At 35.7% G+C, this 20,988-nt stretch overlaps 1 protein-coding gene across 3 annotated transcripts in view; it reads right to left on the bottom strand.

The window, feature by feature from the left end:
• trim2a (tripartite motif containing 2a) overlaps nt 1-14,314 on the bottom strand; it is a 51,495-nt gene extending 37,181 nt beyond the window's left edge. The window contains exon 1 of one of the 3 annotated variants that reach the window (XM_067441656.1): nt 14,176-14,314. The gene's annotated coding sequence lies outside the window, so the exon portion shown is untranslated. Of the gene's footprint in view, nt 1-5,302; nt 5,524-6,752; nt 6,855-14,175 lie in introns of those variants that run through there. The other 2 variants (XM_067441657.1, XM_067441655.1) reach the window with 2 other exon arrangements.
• Nucleotides 14,315-20,988: the final 6,674 nt, after the last annotated feature.

The raw sequence follows: 20,988 nt of genomic DNA, 5'->3' as shown, positions 1-20,988 counted from the left end.
ACTGACCACAAGGTGCTCAGTAAAAGTCAAACTCGAAATACAGGCTTCTGGACAATATCTACATAACAGATTGAAAATGATCCTCTGGTGTGGGATATGGAAACTCATAAAAAGAAAATTGATGGGTTTGTCTGCACTGGATGCCATATAAAGTAATAATTTTAGAGTGAAAAACAAATCTCTTACATATTGGGAAATCTATTCAAGTAAGTTTAGCAAAGCAACATCCTCATTGTGGATACATGGTTAGTATAAAAAAAAAAAACACTTGCTTTTACATGATAATTAATTTACTTTAGTACCTTAACTTATCATGAAAACAAATACCATGATTTTTAAAGTCCTGAAATGTACCCTTTAAAGACAGGCAAACAGCGTGTCTTATCCAGTCTGCCCCTTAATGATGAGGAAAATGGAAACTTTATATTCTAAGATTAAAATTCTTTAGATTACCACAATACCAGCATGGTTCCACTCAAACCCATTTGTTCTGTAATTGCTATAATTTCCTGTGTAGAGTATCCTCCTCCTTTCTTTAAGTTAAAGTGTTTTTTATTTTATTTTGCTCTGCCTCCAACACTCTTCTTTGAACCTGATGATCTTAAGCTCTTCTTAACAAATCAATAACACTGTCTTTTTAAGCATAGCTACAGTGTGCACACTTCATGTTACATGTAAACCATTTCTGCCCTGTTCCTAATTCCAAATGTAAATTTGCCAAATTTTTGTAAAGTCATTGGTAATGAGGGTTGAAGTAATCAAATTAATAATATGTCAATTAAAATTTCAGTAATTATAACTATATTAAAATAATATATAATAATGGGAATGACAAGAGCACACAAGTTAAAAAAAAGTATATAAACAAACAATATACATTTATAAAAATATTAACACAAAAACTTTCGACACTAACCAGCAAACCGTTTGTTCTGTACTTCTGCAAATGTCTGACATGAGACAGATGAATGCTTTTGAATGCATGAATACACATGAAAACCCATTTACACAACATCAATGCCTATTTTTCATAAACCTGACGCGCCCTTTTGCGATGAGGAAATACGGAGGAAGTAGGATGGCGCTGTAACATCAAAAGAACTAATGATGAGATAATAAGAGTAAATTGTGGGAGCATCTGTCAGACCTTGAGTTGGTTCTGACTGTGTTTAAAAAGATGCTATACTGTACACATACAATTGCACATATCACAACTGAAAAAATGGCTAGTAGGACATTGGCATTAGACATGTAACAAGCAACTTGAGAAAACATCCAAAAACTGTCATCTAAAATAAAAACATTAGATAAGATTCACAAGAAGTGCAGATTAGCTTGCAATGTAGGGCATGTCACAAATATGGTAGATCAGTGAGACTAAGAGAAGCAGGACATAGCCACAGTGCTGTAGTGGATCCCTCAAGGGCATCCACCCCCTCGTTCTACTGGAAAAGAGCTTTACTGAGACCATATCACCATGGCAACATTAAGAGACGTAAGGAGGCCTTGAATATCTGAACCAGAGCATAAGGGGGCGTTCACATAGGACAATTTCTTAGATTAAAATCAGCTAAATGAACACAACAGAAGTGAATTCATTCCCATACACTGCTGCAAATAAAACGTATAGATACAGATTGAAACATACAGTGAACCCTAATACACAATATGTAAATGTATATTGACCTGTTATGTTCATTGGTGTAAAACTGACATTGATTTAATGTGAATTGGTAAACTATTTTTCACCGCCTACGCCTAGCGTGACCATTCCGGCGTGATTGCGCAATCCATGGCGAGCCCAGATTGCAAGATGAGCAATTTAGGTTAAAAAGTATATTAATTGTTTTTGTGTTTTTTTTTCATTAAAGATGGTTTTGCCAGATAAGACCGTATTCTTCATCTGTTATCATACAGAGCCTCTGAAGCCCTTTGATACGGTGGAAACGGAAGTGCAAAACATTACAAAGTGTGAAACACTTTTACGAACCTCGAGACAAATTTACATTTTGGAAAATGTACATAAAACATTACATGGGCAAATGTAACAAACAAAACAAATACAAATTTTAGAAAACAAATTAATGAGACGCAAAACACTTTTACCAGTCCCAAAACAAATTTACAATAACAGATTCTTAATGTAAAGGGAATGTACCACACAGGAAGTGATACAGTGAATGGAATACTGACCGCTGATTGGATAAGACACATGTCAATCAAGACATACAAAAAGTAAATACAGTGAGGAAAAAAAGTATTTGAACACCCTGCTATTTTGCAAGTACTCCCACTCAGAAATCATGGAGGGGTCGGAAATTGTCATCGTAGGTGCATGTCCACTGTGAGAGACATAATCTAAAAAAAAATCTACAAATCACAATGTATGATGTTTTAACTATTTATTTGTATGATACAGCTGCAAATAAGTATTTGAACACCCTGAGAAAATCAATGTTAATATTTGGTACAGTAGCCTTTGTTTGCAATTACAGAGGTCAAACGTTTCCTGTAGTTCACCAGGTTTGTACACACTGCAGAAGGGATACTGGCCCATTCTTCACACAGATCTTCTCTAGATCAGTCAGGTTTCTGGTGTGTCGCTGAGAAATACGGAGTTGGAGCTCCCTCCAAAGTTAGATCAAGCCAGAACCTTGATATGCTTCTTACAGAGCCACTACTTGGTTATCCTGGGTGTTTGCTTTGGGTCATTGTCATGTTGGAAGACCCAGCCTCGACCCATCTTCAGTGTGCTAACTGAGGGAAGGAGGTTGTTCCCCAAAATCTTGCAATACATGGCCCCGGTCATCCTCTCCTTAATACAGTGCAGTCGCCCTGTCCCATGTGCAGAAAAACACCCCCAAAGCATAATGCTACCACCCCTATGTTTCATAGTAGGGGTGGTGTTCTTGGGATGGTACTCATCATTCTTCTTCCTCCAAACACGTTTAGTGGAATTATGACCAAAAAGTTATATTTTGGTCTCATCTGACCACATGACTTTCTCCAATGACTCCTCTGGATCATCCAAATGGTAATTGGCAAACTTAAGACGGGCCTGGACATGTGCTGGTTTAAGCAGGGGAACCTTCCGTGACATGCATGATTTCAAACCATGACGGCTTAGTCAGTGTATTACCAACAGTAACCTTGGAAACGGTGGTCCCAGCTCTTTTTAGATCATTGACAAGCTCCTCCTGTGTAGTTCTGGGCTGATTTATCACCTGTCTTAGGATCATTGAGACCCCACGAGGTGAGCTCTTGCATGAAGTCCCAGTCCGAGGGAGATTGACAGTCATGCTTAGCTTCTTCCATTTTCTAATGATTGCTCCAACAGTGGACCTCTCTAGTGTCTTTGGACAGCTCTTTGGTCTTGGCCATGTTAGTAGTTGGATTCTTACTGACTGTATGGGGTGGACAGGTGTCTTTATTAAGGTAATGACCTCAAACAGGGGCATCTAATTTAGGATAATATATGGAGGGGAGGTGGACATTTTAAAGGCAGACTAACAGGTCCTTGAGGGTCAGAATTCCAGCGGATAGACAGGTGTTCAAATACTTATTTGCAGCTGTATCATACAAATAAATAGTTTAAAAATATCATATATTGTGATTTCTGGAATTTTTCTGACCTCTGTAATTGCAAACAAAGGCTACTGTACCAAATATTAACATTGATTTTCTCAGGTGTTCAAATACTTATTTGCAGCTGTATCATACAAAAACCGTAATATGACCTGAACCGTTAGTTGAACGACTATTATTCGAGTCCTTAATACGAAAAAACAATATGGTGACAATTTCATTCAATAACCGAACTGTAAATGCGCTGTGACAAAACTGGACTGGACAACAAATTGTCTGTCACGTCATACAGTGCAAGAAACTCAAAAAAAAAAAAAAAGTGTAACAGAAGCAGTAGAAAAATATATGTATAGGTTTCCAGACCGAGTTACAGGGCAAAATCAAATCTCCGGGAGATCAGGGTGCAGGGTTTACCCAGTTTAGGTTAAAGGGAAAAATATTCATATTTAGAACTTTATGAACTACAGTCTATGGCTTCCAGTTATTAAACCTGTTTTAGAATGACAATAGTTTTCTATAAACTATAATATGGATCTGCCAACATTGTCGTTATATGACAAACTGAAATGAGCTGATAACATCACTGTTTTCTCCAGAACGACTGTACAGCCTAATCAAAATTCTGTTGCAATATTGTCCTTTTTAACACTCTGAAGCTGCTTTGAAGCAATCGTCATTGTAAAAGCGCTATATAAATAAAGTTGATTGATTGATTGACAACACTTTTTTTTTGCAACTTATTTATATATTGTGACAATATCGTATACCCTATACCGTGTAAATGCTTCAGCAATCATGTATCTAAATATTTGTCTTAAATATTTTTAACTTTGTTCATTTAAATCAATTGCATTTTCTTTTAGGTAAAGGCTTAAATACATCTAACATAGATACATAAATATTGCAAGGTGAGCCTGTTTCTTTTTCACACATAATTATTTTGTATTAAGTTGACAAACTAATCATTTGCTGGAGTTCACGTTCAAGGAAACAGATGTGTTGATCCCTAACTTTATGCATGTATCCCAATCCACCAGTTTGAAATAGCCACTGCTTTATTAATCAAAAGCATTCTCATGCCATTTGAGTGTTGGCTTGGTCTACATATCTAGTTTAGGTCACACATTTAAACTTCTTTTATGTCTGTTTTAACAATTAGTGTCATTACAAGTCATTAACCAGTGTAGGTATATATTAATAGTCAGGCAACTCTAAAACAAAAATTTCCTAGACTCTGTCATTTTCCGCATACCATCCCTGCTTGGGTCGGTTACATAATATTTACATAAGCAAGCCTTGTGCAGAATTCCTCTGTCACATCAAAGAGTGCATGATGAAGATGACATCTGATTTTAATACCAGACTGAATATCAACAGGAATGTACCCCTAAATGACCAGGTCATTATTAAACTAACACTACACACCAGACTAACAGCACCAGAAGTCACAACATAATGCAGTTACCTTAGTCCTTATGGCAACCATAAAGATGTATCAAGAACAGATTATCCTAAATATATATAATCTATGAAAATATCAAATTTTCCACAAACAAAAGAGCAATATTATAGCATTACTGTATCAGAATAAAAGAAGCCTGCATTCTGGCCAACATAACAGTACCAAACCAACATGTCATTGAGTATTATCAGAAGCAAGAGAATCAATGGAGCATCAACAGTATCTGAAAGAGCATCAACAACCACTGAAACCTACCATCAACCAGCTGTTCTCAAGGCACCATCCCACATGTTGATACCCAGCAATGCTGCGTTTCACGTCTGCACTGGGCAGAGAGGAAATCTGAGTGCAGCTAAGCCAGAAAAGAGATGACAGCTCATTTCAAACTAGCACATGAGGAGAGGGATTACTGGTCTCTCGCTCTCTCTGGATCTTTAATCAGGCCACACCTTTTCTTTCGGTCACTCTCTACGTCATTCATAAATTCACCATGTAAACATTCACTTTCCCCTCCCTCTCTTTTTCCTCTCACTCTCACTCACTCTCTCTAAATGCTAACTCACTGCAGTACTCTTTGCAAAGCATTGTGGGATTGTGATGTAATTCTGAGACTTAGAGGGGATGAAGGTGCAGATGCCACCAATGTTAGTCCGTTTCTCAGCCAATAGGGCATTAGGAGATTAGATTGAACAATGATGCAGAAGCAAAAGAGTGAGTGTGTGTGTGTGTATGTGAGAGAGCATGAAAAAGCGCAAGCCAATGAGATACAGCTGCTTTTGTCAGCATGCATCATTAGTGCTGACTCACGTAAGGAAGTCAGAATAAGAGGAATGCTGTGGGACTGAAAAACCTTACACAACCTCACATAGAATAAACATATGTATAGTTCCAAAGATTTATGAATATGAATTTGTTTATTAATAATAATAATTTAGAAAAAAAAACAGATAAAATTGATGTAAAAAATAAACACACACACACACACACACACACACACATATATATATATATATATATATATATATATATATATATATATATATATATAAATTATTTTTAAGAGATATTTAGTAGAATGTTCAAGCCATTTTTTTCATACAATGAAAGTGAATGTGAAACCAGAAACAGATGTGGCTACCATTCACTTTTTAATGTATAGAAAAGAACAGCTTTGTTCCACACAATAAAAATTAAAAAAAAGATGGGAAAAAAAATTTAATCGGTACATCATATAAAAATTATCATGATTAAACAACCACTCAATTCATGAATCATAAACTTTCTGAAGCATCAAAATTTTGGTTGCATGGACTTTCAATGTACAGAAATTATTTCTTTGAGGATGAATGAAAGTCTTATATGTTTGGAACGACGTTGAGAATAAATGATGACAGAATTTTCGGTTAAAGTGAAAGTTCACCCAAAAATGAAAATTTGATGTTTATCTGCTTACCGCCAGGGCATCCAAGATGTAGGTGTGTTTGTTTCTCCAAAAGAACACAAATTAAGATTTTTAACTCCAACTGTTGCTCATATAGTGCATGTCAATGAGGTGTTTGTATATGAAAGTCACTATGAGATTAAAAAACACATAGACATATGAATCCATATAAAACAAAGCGGCTTGTGATGACACATTAATGCCTTAAGACACAAAACGATTGGTTTGTGTGAGAAACCGAACAGTATTTAAATAATATTTTACCTCAAATACAACACTATGTACATCAGCCGTCCCCACGCTATCACTTACTGCAAGTGAGGTCAAATGACATGATATGGCGTAGAGCAGGGGCGGCCACCCTGCCGATTTTAGCTCCAACCTGAATCAAACACACCTGAACTAGCTAATCATGTTGTTCAGAGCCTCTTGATAATTACAGACAGGTGTGTTGGAGCAGGGTTGGAACTCAAATCTGCATAAAGGTGGCCCTCCAGGAGCAGGGTTGGACACCCCTGGCGTAAGGATACGCACAAGAGAGCACTTCCGCCACTTGTATCCCATTGAACGCCGTATCTTGTACATTTAACCTCACTTGCAGGAAGTGATGGTGCGGCTGTGGCGTTTGAGATAAAAAAATTATATAAATACTGTTCGGTTTCTCACACAAACCAATCGTTCCATGTCTTAAAAGGTTAGTTCACCCACAAATGAAATTGATGTCATTAATGACTCACCCTAATGTTGTTCCACACACGTAAGACCTCCGTTCATCTTCGGAACACAGTTTAAGATATTTTATATTTAGTCCGATAGCGTATCTAAGTGTATGCACACTATACTGTCCTTGTCCAGAAAGGTAATAAAAACATCATCAAAGTAGTCCATATGTGACATCTGTGGGTTAGTTAGAATCTCTTGAAGCATCGAAAATACATTTTGGTCCAAAAATAACAAAAACTACGACTTTATTCAGCATTGTCTTCTCTTCCTTGTTTGTGTTCAAACCTAAAATAAAGATTCAAATGGTTGTGAATCAGTGAATCGATCAATGTCACATGACATTGGCGATCCAAATCATTGATTGATTCACTGATTCATAACTGTTTGAATCCTACATACACATACTGTTTTATAATCTACAATAGCTAAAATGTTCTAATCACTCAAAATAATATTAAATGCATAAATCCTCTAAGAGCAAAAACCTTTTTTGATAGTTTAGCATCAGCACGATCATAAACATTCATTATCAAAGCAAAAGCAAAGGTAATCATGGCAAATCATTATTAAGACAGTACAATATTGCACATTATAATATGCATTACTTTAAACAGAACTATCATGGTTGGGTTTACTCACTCTCTTACTGAGAGAAATCCTAGTTTTCTTCAGAATACAGCTATAGCTAAGCATTACCGCCATCTGTTCAACATACAGTTCAGCTCTGCCATGATGATGTTCTAAACAGTCCAGCCCATTAAAGGGCTTTCCAGATACTGAGCTCAGCTGTTTTGTTTATGACTCTGCCTTTGGCAATTGACCACATTGGATTCGCACAATAGTACTGAGTAGTGACCATGGTGATGACCAAGACCTTGACCACATCAGTCCAAACAACAGAAGCAAAAACAAAGCTCTGTGTTTTAGAAGTAAAAACTAAACCTAATTCACTACTTTTAGCTAGGGATATACAGATCTAAAATCAGGTATTTGACTGTTAATTATGCTTTATTGTAAGTGTTAAGATAAATATTTTGTTTGTAAATATATGTTTGGCTCTTATTCATCTTCCTTATCAACCAAGCATTTATAATTTTGCTGCCTCCACCAGTTCTGGAGAACAAATAATTAGATGAATAACTAGTTTATATTTTATTTTCAATCTACAGTAGATTTACATTTTATACATTATATTAAATACATTATATCACTTTGGCAACTTTTTTCACGATTAAGTGGCACATTTTCCAAACTCAATGTACTAATATACATGCATACATTATTTCACCAAAAAATAAGTAATGTCTATTTTGATCTGATGGTGACTTTAAAGGCTTATCAATAATTAGAATTCATACATATTACATACCTAATAACAGACTTTCAACTTTATTGTATGTAGAAAGTATTTTATGTGAGAATTTGCAGTTTGTTAGTATACAGCAGGATAGACAGCAAGGGAGAGGAACCAGTCAATGACTTTGTAGAGGCTGATCAGAGAGGTCAAAGAGGCGGCCCTGGGGCTTCTGAAAGAGGTGGGGTGGCAGAAGGGAGGAAACTACTGTATCAATTCCTGAGAAAACTGTCAACTTTTGATGTACTGTATGGTAAAAAATGTTACGGTATGAATGCACTGTGCACTACACTATTGCTGTGTACATTAGTGCAAGTACTATCTATCTATCTATCTATCTATCTATCTATCTATCTATCTATCTATCTATCTATCTATCTATCCATCTATCTCTCTCTCTCTCTCTCTCTCTCTCTCTCTCTCTCTCTCTCTCTCTCTCTCTCTCTCTCTCTCTCTCTCTCTCTCTCTCTCTCTCTCTCTCTCTATCTGTCAGAAAAAACAATATAGAGCATACAATTATGAAAGCACATACTACTGGCAGTAAAAAAGAGAGTGATTTAACCCTTTTATACAGGGAAAGATTAAATGCAGAAACAAGCTATTTGGGCTGAACATTAATATGGTAGTGGCTAGATTTTTGGGTCACAGAAACGTACAAACCATACAAAAATAAATAAATACACAATACAATACACATGCATATATTTAAGGAAAATATGTTTTATTTATATATAAAAAATATATATTTATGTATAAGATACATTTTTTATTATATGTGTGTGTGTGTATATATATATATATATATATATATATACACACACACACACACATTTCTTAAACTTATACATAAATAAAAACATTTATTTTGGATGTAATTAATCATAATTAATTGATTGTCTAGCAATTTTTATAACTAATAAGTCTGCAGCTTTTATGACCTCAATTGAAAGGCTACATTAAAGGCACCCTATGCAACTTTCCGTCCACTAGAGGGCGCCTATTCAAAACAAAGGTGTAGTTTGATGACGCCAAGTTTGAGCACAGTATCTTGGGACATGTGGTCTTCACCACACAGTCGGAGGAAAATAGGATACGGGCAGAAATCATGTTCTTGGATTGCGTTATTAACGGTACTGTAGTGTGAAGCAGAGCAGGACCGAGGGTTGTGCAGCTGAGCACGGCTGCTGGAGCGATTGTTACACACACACGTCTCGCGAGTACCGGGACTTTTATTATGACGGGATGGGACACAGTCGCTGGGGGCCTGCAGTATTTCCGGTCATGATTATAAGGTACAGCAGCTCTGTTTATCATATTAGATACATTTAAGTGTGTTTAAAATTATGTTATGACATTACTTTGTGCATTCGCTTGGCGCTACTGTGACATGTTCACACTGCTAAGAGAAAAGCGCTTCTGCCAAATAAAACCGAGGGTAACGCAGATATGACGCAATTGACAGGCGACTCCCTCAAACTCTATGCTGACATGTCCCGGGTCATTGGTTAAAATAGCAATTTTCTCACAATTTACAAATAGTTGGAAACATTTGGGATATTGTAAGTACTCAACTGAAAAAAATATATATATAACACTGGCCTAGTGGTTTTTGGATATTTTACTGAAAAAATACTACATAGTGCATCTTTAAATATTTGAACATATAAAAATCCATTTGTCTCACTGCAGGACTATATGTAAATGAATGCAATGGAAATATAAATAAATATATAAATAAATACACAGACAACATGCACACACACAAGTAAAAGTACTTTAGTGAGCAAAAAATATGAGGGAAAAATAGGTGCACACATACAGCAGACAGCATACAGACATGAGTGACCTTTGCCATACATTCACAGCCCATCACCATCCATGTCACACAGGGTCGACTTTTTACACGGGCCCTCCCCCACCACTTTCATCAGCAGCACTAATCATCTCATCGGGGCTTTAACACACACACACACACACACACACACACACACACACACACACACACACACACAGGGCATGTGTGACGTCACACAAAAAACACAAGGAAAACCACAAAGGCAAAGCAATCAGAAAACAGTATATTCTGCTCATGCATCCTACTATAACTCTTAAGAGGAATGACAACTTTATTTATTCAGGTCAGCTAAATTCTTACATTTCTTAAAAGCCTAAAAGATAATGAGATGACCTATACAGTGTTGATAGGATCCATCATTCAATAGAATAACCAAAATTGAAACATATCAACAACCTTGCTCAAGTCAATGCACTATAATATCTGTCAGTTTCACAATATGCCTACACTATATTGATTTATACAAAATCCAGCCATCACCAAGCAAACATTTGGACTTTAATGACCGCCGACATGTCCCGTCATGGTTGAAAAATAGCCCCAAAATATAAGTTGAACGGACGTAACAACGCATTTTATAGGAAATGTTCTGTTACATATTTTTACTGATTTATGCTGTCCTACCATGACTCTTTTTGGCCAGCGACACAATGTTGATGTCGGACCAATGTTTGCTGGGTAAATACAAATAACTCCTAAGAGCTTTGAGTTACCTATATAATACTGATAAACTATTCAAATATAAGGCAGATTACTATTTTAATAACTTGAATTGAGAATCCTCAATTGTTCAATTTCTCATTAATGCAATTATCTAATCAACCAATCACATGGCAGTTGCTTCAATGCATTTATGGGTGTGGTCCTAGTCAAGACAATCTTCTGAACTCCAAACTGAATGTCAGAATGGGAAAGAAAGGTGATTTAAGCAATTTTGAGCGTGGCATGGTTGTTGTTGCCAGATGTGCCGGTCTGAGTATTTCACAATCTGCTCAGTTACTGGGATTTTCACACAAAACCATTTCTAGGCTTTACAAAGATTGGTGTGAAAAGGGAAAAACATCCAGTATGCGGCAGTCCTGTGGGTGAAAATGCCTTGTTGATGCTAAAGGTCAGAAGAGAATGGACCGACTGATTCAAGCTGATAGAAGAGCAACTTTGACTGAAATAACAACTCATTACAACCAAGGTATGCAGCAAAGCATTTGTGAAGCCACAACACGCACAACCTTGAGGCGGATGGGTTACAACAGCAGAAGACCCCACCGGGTACCACTCATCTCCACTACAAATAGGAAAAAGAGGCTACAATTTGCACAAGCTCACCAAAATTGGACAGTTGAAGACCGGAAAAATGTTACCTGGTCTGATGAGTCTTGATTTCTGTTGAGACATTCAGATGGTAGATTCAGAATTTGGCATAAACAGAATGAGAACATGGATCAATCATGCCTTGTTACCACTGTGCACGCTGGTGGTGGTGGTGTAATGGTGTGGGGGATGTTTTCTTGGCACACTTTAGGCCCCTTTGTGCCAATTGGGTATCGTTTAAATGCCACGGCCTACCTGAGCATTGTTTCTGACCATGTCCATCCTTTTATGACCACCATGTACCCATCCTCTGATGGCTACTTCCAGCAGGATAATGTACCATGTCACAAAGCTCGAATCATTTCAAATTGGTTTCTTGAACATGACAATGAGTTCACTGTACTAAAATGGCCCCCACAGTCACCAGATCTCAACCCAATAGAGCATCTTTGGGATGTGGTGGAACGGGAGCTTTGTGCCCTGGATGTGCATCCCACAAATCTCCATCAACTACAAGATGCTATCCTATAAATATGGGCCAACATTTCTAAAGAATGCTTTCAGCACATTTTTGAATCAATGTCACATAGAATTAAGGCAGTTCTGAAGGCGAAAGGGGGTCAAACACAGTGGAATGGTGTTCCTAATAATCCTTTAGGTGAGTGTATTTGTATATTCCATATACTAATTACTATTATATTGTTAAACTTAAAAACAAGTAAAAAACTGTCAATTTAAATCATGATAGAATGGTGAACAGAAACGTATTTGCATACAGTTATGAGTGCAGCACACTGACTAGACAACATGATAAAGGAGGAAGAGATGTGTAGAAAAGATTAATGTTAAGTTATAATAAATCTGCTACAATATATTACACATGCAAAATGTTAAGTGATTAGTTTCCTGCACATCTCTTCCTCCTTTATCACGAATCACTATAACCACATTAGTTGTATCGGAATGAACAGCAAAGGGAATTTTTCCACATTTTTCAACCAAAAAATAAATAAGTAAAGAACAGAAATAAATAATAATCAAACAGGTTGCAAACAGCAGGGCGCAAACATTATGATCAATTTTTTGAAGGGTTAATTCTTTCTTTCAGTGTTAAAATTATAGACAGCATTCTGCCACTAAAAATATCATGAGCCACTGCCTTCCTGTATGCAAACCAGGACACTGGGCCAATCAGCTTCCTGAGGAGGCCCATCTGCTCCAGAGTGTGTGTGCTTCACAGCCCAACAAGTCAAAATGATCTTGTTTATCTGCATTTCCTATCACAGTGTAATTTTGGTTAAGACAAACAGTAATTCATAATGCTTGTCTGAAAGTATGTGTTAATTCAGACAAACTGCTGGCTTGGAATAGTGCGGTGTTACAGAAAACTGCTATTACAACTATGATGTGTGTGTATGTGCGGCAGCATCCTTACATTATAGTGATCTTTAAAATTACAATCACTGACTGATTTACAACTGAGGAGTAGCGAGCACCACCATGGTCTGTCTAACTGTCGAAAAGATTAACATTACAGAGTCTATCTCTCTCTCTCTCTCTCTCTCTCTCTCTCTCTCTCTCTCTCTCTCTCTCTCTCTAACACACACACACACACACACACACACACACACACACACACACACACACACACACACACACACACACACACACACACACACACTTCTTCTTATATCGGAGTGGCATATTTTCCTTGAATAGGCGTCAGTGCACAGTCTGCAAGTGTAGATAAACTCTTTCCAGACATGCAGGAAGGGAGCAGGGTCATGTCACAATGAATTACCACAAAAAGAAAATGGCTTTTGTATAATATTCTGAATCTGAAATATGGTGGGGATTGTACAATTCATCATTGTGAATAACATCAATAAACCATAGCTAAACGAATAAATGTAAATTGTGATAAATGGTATAGGCCTAATTGTGAGATTTACGAACATGTCTGTAGACTACAGGTGAATTCACGTGACCTGAAGCATCTCAACACACTGCTTGCTTTAGCCTTGGTTGATGACAACATATAATACTCTAAAGTCTCTGTTCATTATTTAAAATATCAGAACTGAAGTTTATATCTATATGCTATTAAAGCAGTACATATCACCAGAAACTTACAACCTATGAACCGACATTATGAATGTTTTCTTGTTATTTCTTTTAGGAAAACACGCTCAGCAATCATTGAAACAAATAAAACAGTTCGTCTGCTGTGCCATACAAAGTTATAAAAGTCTGTTGCATGTCGCTTAGCTTATCAAAATATTGTTAAAATTCACAACAATAGATCATATTATCAATATAAATGCACATGTTGCTGGCATCGCAAAGAGCAGATTAAAGCAACACAACGTTGGGGAAATGCCTATCTCTCTCTCTCTCTCTCTCTTCGCCTTCTGCTCTCTCTCTCTATGACTAAAAATACTTACGCGTTCTCCATGTCTGCACTCCTGCTCAAGCCGATTAATTCCAGAAAAATAAAACCGTCAGATTGTCTCTGTCTGCACACTCATCTTTGTCTTGATGAAGCGTGAGTAACGAATAACACAAACTCTCGTTGTGCCGTCAACTACTGTCAAAAGCCAAAGTGGGGAGCCGTAGAAAGTGACCAATCAGAAACGCTTTGATGAATGAAAGGGCGGGGTTACCTCAGTAGCCGTGACTTATGGGCCAATGGCAAATGACTATTTTAAATGAGGGCGGGGAATGTGAAGGGGTTTGCGAGGTTTGAGGTTAAACTCTCACTGACCAAGCAGCAGGGATGAGATGAGAGGATTTAACAGTTAGTTCTGTGTGTGTATGTGTGTGTGTGTGTGTGTGTGTGTGTGTGTGTGTGTGTTTTGTATCCAGAATCTCCTAACCCTCCTCATTTGTAAAAAAAAACAAAACAAAAACTATAGGCCTATACAAATACAGTAAAATACATGTTTGTATTAAAATTAATTGTAAACATAGCCCATTTATTTTTCCTTAATTGCTAACACCTTAATTGCTTAAATTCACTTGTAATTGTAGCTTCACACATGCACCAATATGTAGTTGGTAGGCTACACTAGGCCTAAAAATATCCCATCAAATAATTGTGATTACACTGTCCTTGTTTTATGCAAAAATAAAATAATTATGCCAAATCAGGTTGCCTTAAGATATCCAGAGAATATGAAGCAAAAAAATAAACAAAATGGCAGTTTTTTGTAACATCTTCAGAAAATCCCTACCTATACTACTGAAAAATCTATTAAATTATTTAATGTCACAATCTGACATAAGATTTAAGAAGACTGTAATACTGAATGGTTGAATAGCTTCATATGTAGCCTAATAAAAATGCATAGCAAATGTATTTGTAGAACCAAAGTCAGTTTAACAGTTTGCAAAGAAATCTGTGACCTTCTGTCTAGATCATTAAAATATTACTTAATTGTTTATATATTTAATAAATAATACATATTTGTCAAGTTGCCAGACATGACTGAATAAATTGATGTCCAATTAAAATGAGACTATAATGTGTATCTTTTAAAATATTAAGGCTACTATTTATTTAAAGATACACTTAAAAGATAGGCTATTCAAAATAAAATAAAAATAAAAATACATGTATGATTGAATCATCCACATGAGCTATTGGCCATTGGACCCCAAAGGGTCTTTTCACTGATGAGCGCAATAGGTGATGCTCTGCTGCCCTCTTGCTATTGGAGCTAAACATTCAGCCAAAATATTTTAATCCGATTAGCTCAAAAATAAAATAATTGGGAAAACATATAGAACTCGTCGAAGCTGGTGTAATGCTAAAACAATTAAGCCACTTATATACCACTGACACTTATTATACAACTGAGTGAGTTCATTGCTGACCATGTAATCAATTATACTGATTTTGAATTTTCTGATATTGGTTTTCTATTCTTTCTCTGCTTGACTTATCTGCACGCCACTGTTTAAGCACACACTGGAAAACATTAACATAATGTAAAGCTAACTCTTAATTTCACAAGCACTATTCACCAATATCTGACTTCAGTCCTGTTCAAAGAAGACTAATAGCTATGCACCTCTGCCATCTAGTGGTACAACTGTGCAGACTGGAGAAGTGACCTTATATACTTTTGCTCTTCACCTAAAAAAGTTTGCTAATTTCCAACATATGGAAAATCACTTTCCTAAATTTCACTTTGTCATTTCGTCCTTTTGGCTAATGGGTAACTTTGAGAAGACATGCTGTCTGAGACAACCTCTCTGACAAAGCTGGTATAGCTTTGGTATGTTGCCACTAATAAGCTGGCAGCCATCAGCAGGAAGTTTTCTACACTCTATAACCAGTCCTGCTCTCAGCAATCTGTAGTCATTTTCTTCTTTAACGAAGACTGGTGTTTCCTCACCTTTTGTGAGATATAGGCCTAGTATCCCTCCATCTCTCACACACATCAATAAGTGCACGACTGGTCGGCAACTGTATTACTCTGTTGGATGTCCTTCATTCCAGCACAATTACACCCATGTAGAAATTATACCTTTTCTAATTTATTTCTAAATCACATTTACTGTCATACTAATGACAGTAAAACTTTTTCAGAGGCTTTTTTGGACTTATATTTCAATCTAACAGTGATGGAGTGATTTCCTTTGGAAGACAATTGTTCCTTTTGACACTAGTGTGTATTGCTTTAACCTGTTTCATCAAAAAAAAAAAAGAAGAATATTTGAAAAGATACATTTTTACTTGAACATTTGCCACTTATGGCTTTTGTAAGTCGCATTGGTTAAAATTGTACCCCAAAGGAAAAAATACAATATAAGTAAGACTTGATTGTCCTCTGGTAATATTTTACCCATTGACTAAAAGTGAATGGGCATAGTGAAAGATTTACTGATAGAATAATGAATCTTGACTCAGAATGATTAATTATTCTTGCAAGGCTGTGTTTGGAACATGAAAACAATTAGAGGAAATATGTGCTGGCATCAGTGAAACAGGATAGCTTTGGACTGTACCACACTCTTGAACCTTTCTTCCTAAAAACTTGAAGATAAAAAAAAACATATATACTATTTCTCATATACTACTATTGTTTATGATTCTCTAAACAATTCTAGTAGACACTTACCATACACTGGACATAGCTTTATTACCCAGCAGTGGCTAATTTTGATAATAGCCTAGACAAAACCCCCCCAAAAAAGTTATCGACCAGACGAGGGCCTTTTGCATTCATACGTCCACTACATTTTAGCGACATCTAGTGGTTGAGGTGGCGAATTATCAAACACAAGCGTTTCCCCCGACCCCCGATGCACAACAGAAAAAGCTCTTTCTGTCCATTCAATATTTAAAAAGAGTGTAATGGGCATTTTTTTTTTTTTTTTTTTTTTTTTTTACCAGTTATTTTTAGTCTCTCGGCATTATTCAAACAAAGCTGCTTATACTTTATGAATAAATATTATCCAGTTTTTATTATCCAGTATATATTTTTTTATTATAACTTTTAATCGTATATTATTTACGCTTTGAATCAAAAATGCCAACATTGTTATACTCAGAGAAATCTACATAACTGAGTGTGAGAGGTTAAATTATTTTAGTTTAGTTGACCTCCCTTCTTGTGAAAACTAATTAAGACATAAACACCAAAGTTGTCCAGACAAGCATCAAAAATAGGCCTCATATGTTCCTTATGGGCTTTTATACTTTTTATACATTTAACTACGAATTCAAAATTATGTAGGACCTATTGTGTTATAAAGGTGAGAGGTAAGTTTAGTCTCAGATTTCATGGCATGTTTACATTTAAAGGTTGGTTAGGGGGTAGGTATAGGGTCAACAGTGTAATTATATGTAATTAATGAAATAAATTACAGATGCAGTTATTTATTTATTTATTTAAGTACAATGTGAAACATATGTACAAAATAAGTGCACGTCATAAACAGATTAATTCAAATCATAGTAGATTTACATTTAATATAAAGTGGGACAAGCAAACAAGCTGCACCTTGCAGATCTGATAGACGACATCTGTGAGAGAAACATTCTCATGCATCTTAAAAATAACATGAGCATGGCATGCATTAGAAATGTACAAAACTTACGTTTAGATAGCCTGCAGTCCTAAGAGTCCTTTTTGCATTGAATTATAACTGTCTTGTTGAGAGAATAGTTACTCACACTGCCTGCAGCACTCAAAGTGAACATGTCATCTTGCAGTCTCACTAGGATGCTTCATGTAAGACCAATTTTATGAATTATTTAGTTGTTTGTGTGGAGGGCAGAAATATAAATAAATCATAGATTAGGCCTACCTTGTTCGCAGAATTAGTAAATTCTTAAAGCTACACTGTGTGATATTTTCCCCCATCTAGCAGTGAAAAGGTATATGACCATCCAGTGAATATTAGCTTCAGTTCCTCTCAATTCTGATTTCATTTTAACGTCTACGCTGGCCAATTTAGCCCAAGATTAACATGGCAATCCTCTTATTCACATTCAACACAGTGCCATCGAGTGTTAAAACGCAATGGGTGAAGTTTGAATTTACGGGTATGTCCCTCTTTGGCTAATGTACTTTCAAGGTGAAGGGGCAACATGGGGACCGGCATTCGAACCCCTCACCCGTATCGATGTATTTTCAATGGCATATTATAAACTTACAAGAATACTTTATTACTTGAAAGAAGTAAATATACATTAATGAGCACATATATTTTTTGAAAGAACTAAGTGTTTTTAGCTAAGAATAAACTAAAATAGTTACACAGTGTAGCTTTAACTTGTTTTTTTATGCACGCTAACCCTACTAGTAAGAGAACCAAAGCATACATTGCCAAAAGTATTGGGACACCCTCCCAAATTGAATTCAGGTTTTCCAATCCCTTTCATGGCCATAGGTGTATGTGTACATAGGTGTAACCAAGCACTTATGCAGACTGCTTCTACAAACATTTGTAAAAAAGAAAAAAGAAAAAAAAGAATGGGTCGCTCTCAGGAGCTCAGTGAATTCAAACGGATAGGTTTGTGATACTGTGATAGGTTGGCACCTTTTCCATTTGTGAAATTTCCTCACTGCTAAATATTCCACAGCCAACTGTTAGTGGTATTATAACAAAGTGGAAGCAAAATGGAACAACAGCAACTCTTCAAGATTCAAAGTGGTAGGTCCTTCTACAGACCTTCAAACTTTGTGTGGCCTTCAGATTAGCTCAAGAACAGTGCAGCTAGAGCTTCATGGAATGAGTTTGGGCGAGCAGTTGCATTCAAGCCTTACATCACCACGTGCAATGCAAAATGTCGGATGCAGTGGTGTAAAGCGCACCTTCACTGGACTCTACAGCAGTGGAGACGTGTTCTCTCAAGTGACGGAATTACACGTCTCTGTCTGGTAATCCGATGGATGAGTCTGGGTTTGATTGTTGCCAGGAGAATGGTACTTGTGGGAAGTGTTAGAGTATGGGCTTGTTTTTCAGGGGTTATGCTTGGTTTTATATATATATATATATATATATATATATATATATATATATATATATATATATATATATATATATATATATATATATATATATATATATATATATATATATATATATACAGTTAAATAACAATACAATATACAGTTCCTGGGTTCTCAGGGAATACATGCAATGGGAAACATTGAAAGGCCACTTTCCCAGTCTTTTTGGATAAAATGATGACTCATTTGCAGCTATAACAGCTTCATCGCTTCTGGAAAGGCTTTCCACAAGGTTTATGAGTGGATTATGGGCCTTTTTGACCATTGTTCTATAAGTAGATTTTTGAGGACAGGTCTTCTTGTCCAATATCAATGCCTGGCTTTGGTATGGTATTGTGTTGAGGGCAGGAATCTGTGTAGGCCAGTCAAGTTTTTAAAAGTTTAAAAGTTTTTAAAAGTCCACACTAAACTCACTTTCATATCTTTATGTACCTTGCTTTGTGCAATGGTGCACAGTCATGCTGGAACAGGAAATTTTCCCACAAATTTGGGAGCTGAAATTGTCCAAAATGTCTTGTTATGATAAAGCATTACAAGTTCCTTTCACTGGAACTGATATCACAGCCATACTAATACTTTGTTTTACCCCCTATACGTTTCAGAAGTTTCTTCTGTTCATCAAGCTTGCATTTATTTGATCAAAAATACAGTTTTTTTTATATTGTGATATATTATTACAATTTTAAATATTTGATTTTCAATTTATTATACTTTAATTTATCATTTATTTCTGTGATGCAAAGCTGAATTTTCAGGATTGTTACTCTAGTCTTCAGTGTCTGTGACATGTGTCTGTGTCATGTGACATCCAGTCTTTCACATGATCATTCAGAAATCATTCTAATATTCTGATTTATTATGAGTGTTGGAAACAGTTCTGCTGCCTAATATTTGATGTATAAAAGGTTCAAAAGAACTGCATTTATTCAAAATAAAAACATATTTTATTCATCAACTTATTATAAAAAAGTATCACAGGTTACAAAAAAATATTAAGCAGCAGTACTGTTTCCAACTTTGAAAATGAATCAGAATATTAAAATGATTTCTGAAGGATCATGTGATAGACTGGATGTCACATTTGACACTGAAGACTGGAGGAATGATACTGAAAACTCTTTGCATCACAGAAATAAATATTTTTAAGTATAATAAATTGAAAACCAATTATTTTAAATTGTAATAATATATCACAATATTACATTTTTTTTCTGTATTTTTGATCAAATAAATGCAAGCTTGATGAGCAGAAGAAACTTCTTTCACAAACATTACAAATATTAATGTGTTCAAACTTTTGTCCTGTACTGTATATATATATATATATATATATATATATATATATATATATATATATATATATATATATATATATATATATATATATATATATATATAATATGTTTTTTGAATTAGTTCTGAAAATAGAACAGAAAGTAGAGCAGAAAATATTTTGTCATAAAATCTGTCACAATTTACTCGCCCTTATGTTTTTCCAAAACTTTTACTTCTTTCTTCTGTGGAGAACAATTCATATATTTTTTTTGAGAAATGGTATTCATACAATATAATATAAACATTTCTGGTTTCCAACATTCTTAAAAAATATCTTGTTTTGTGTTGCAAGTCATACAATTTTGGAATGACATGAGGTAGAGTAAAAAAAAGAAGGTTATTTTAACTTTTTTTTTTTAGGTGAACTTTAAGTGTCATGGGAAGAGGAGTTTTCAC

The sequence above is a fragment of the Pseudorasbora parva genome, chromosome 4 (genome assembly GCF_024679245.1).
Source record: "Pseudorasbora parva isolate DD20220531a chromosome 4, ASM2467924v1, whole genome shotgun sequence".
Taxonomy (NCBI): Eukaryota; Metazoa; Chordata; class Actinopteri; order Cypriniformes; family Gobionidae; genus Pseudorasbora; species Pseudorasbora parva.
The sequence above is the reverse complement of the archived record's forward strand: the minus strand, read 5'-3'. Positions and strand labels throughout refer to the sequence as shown.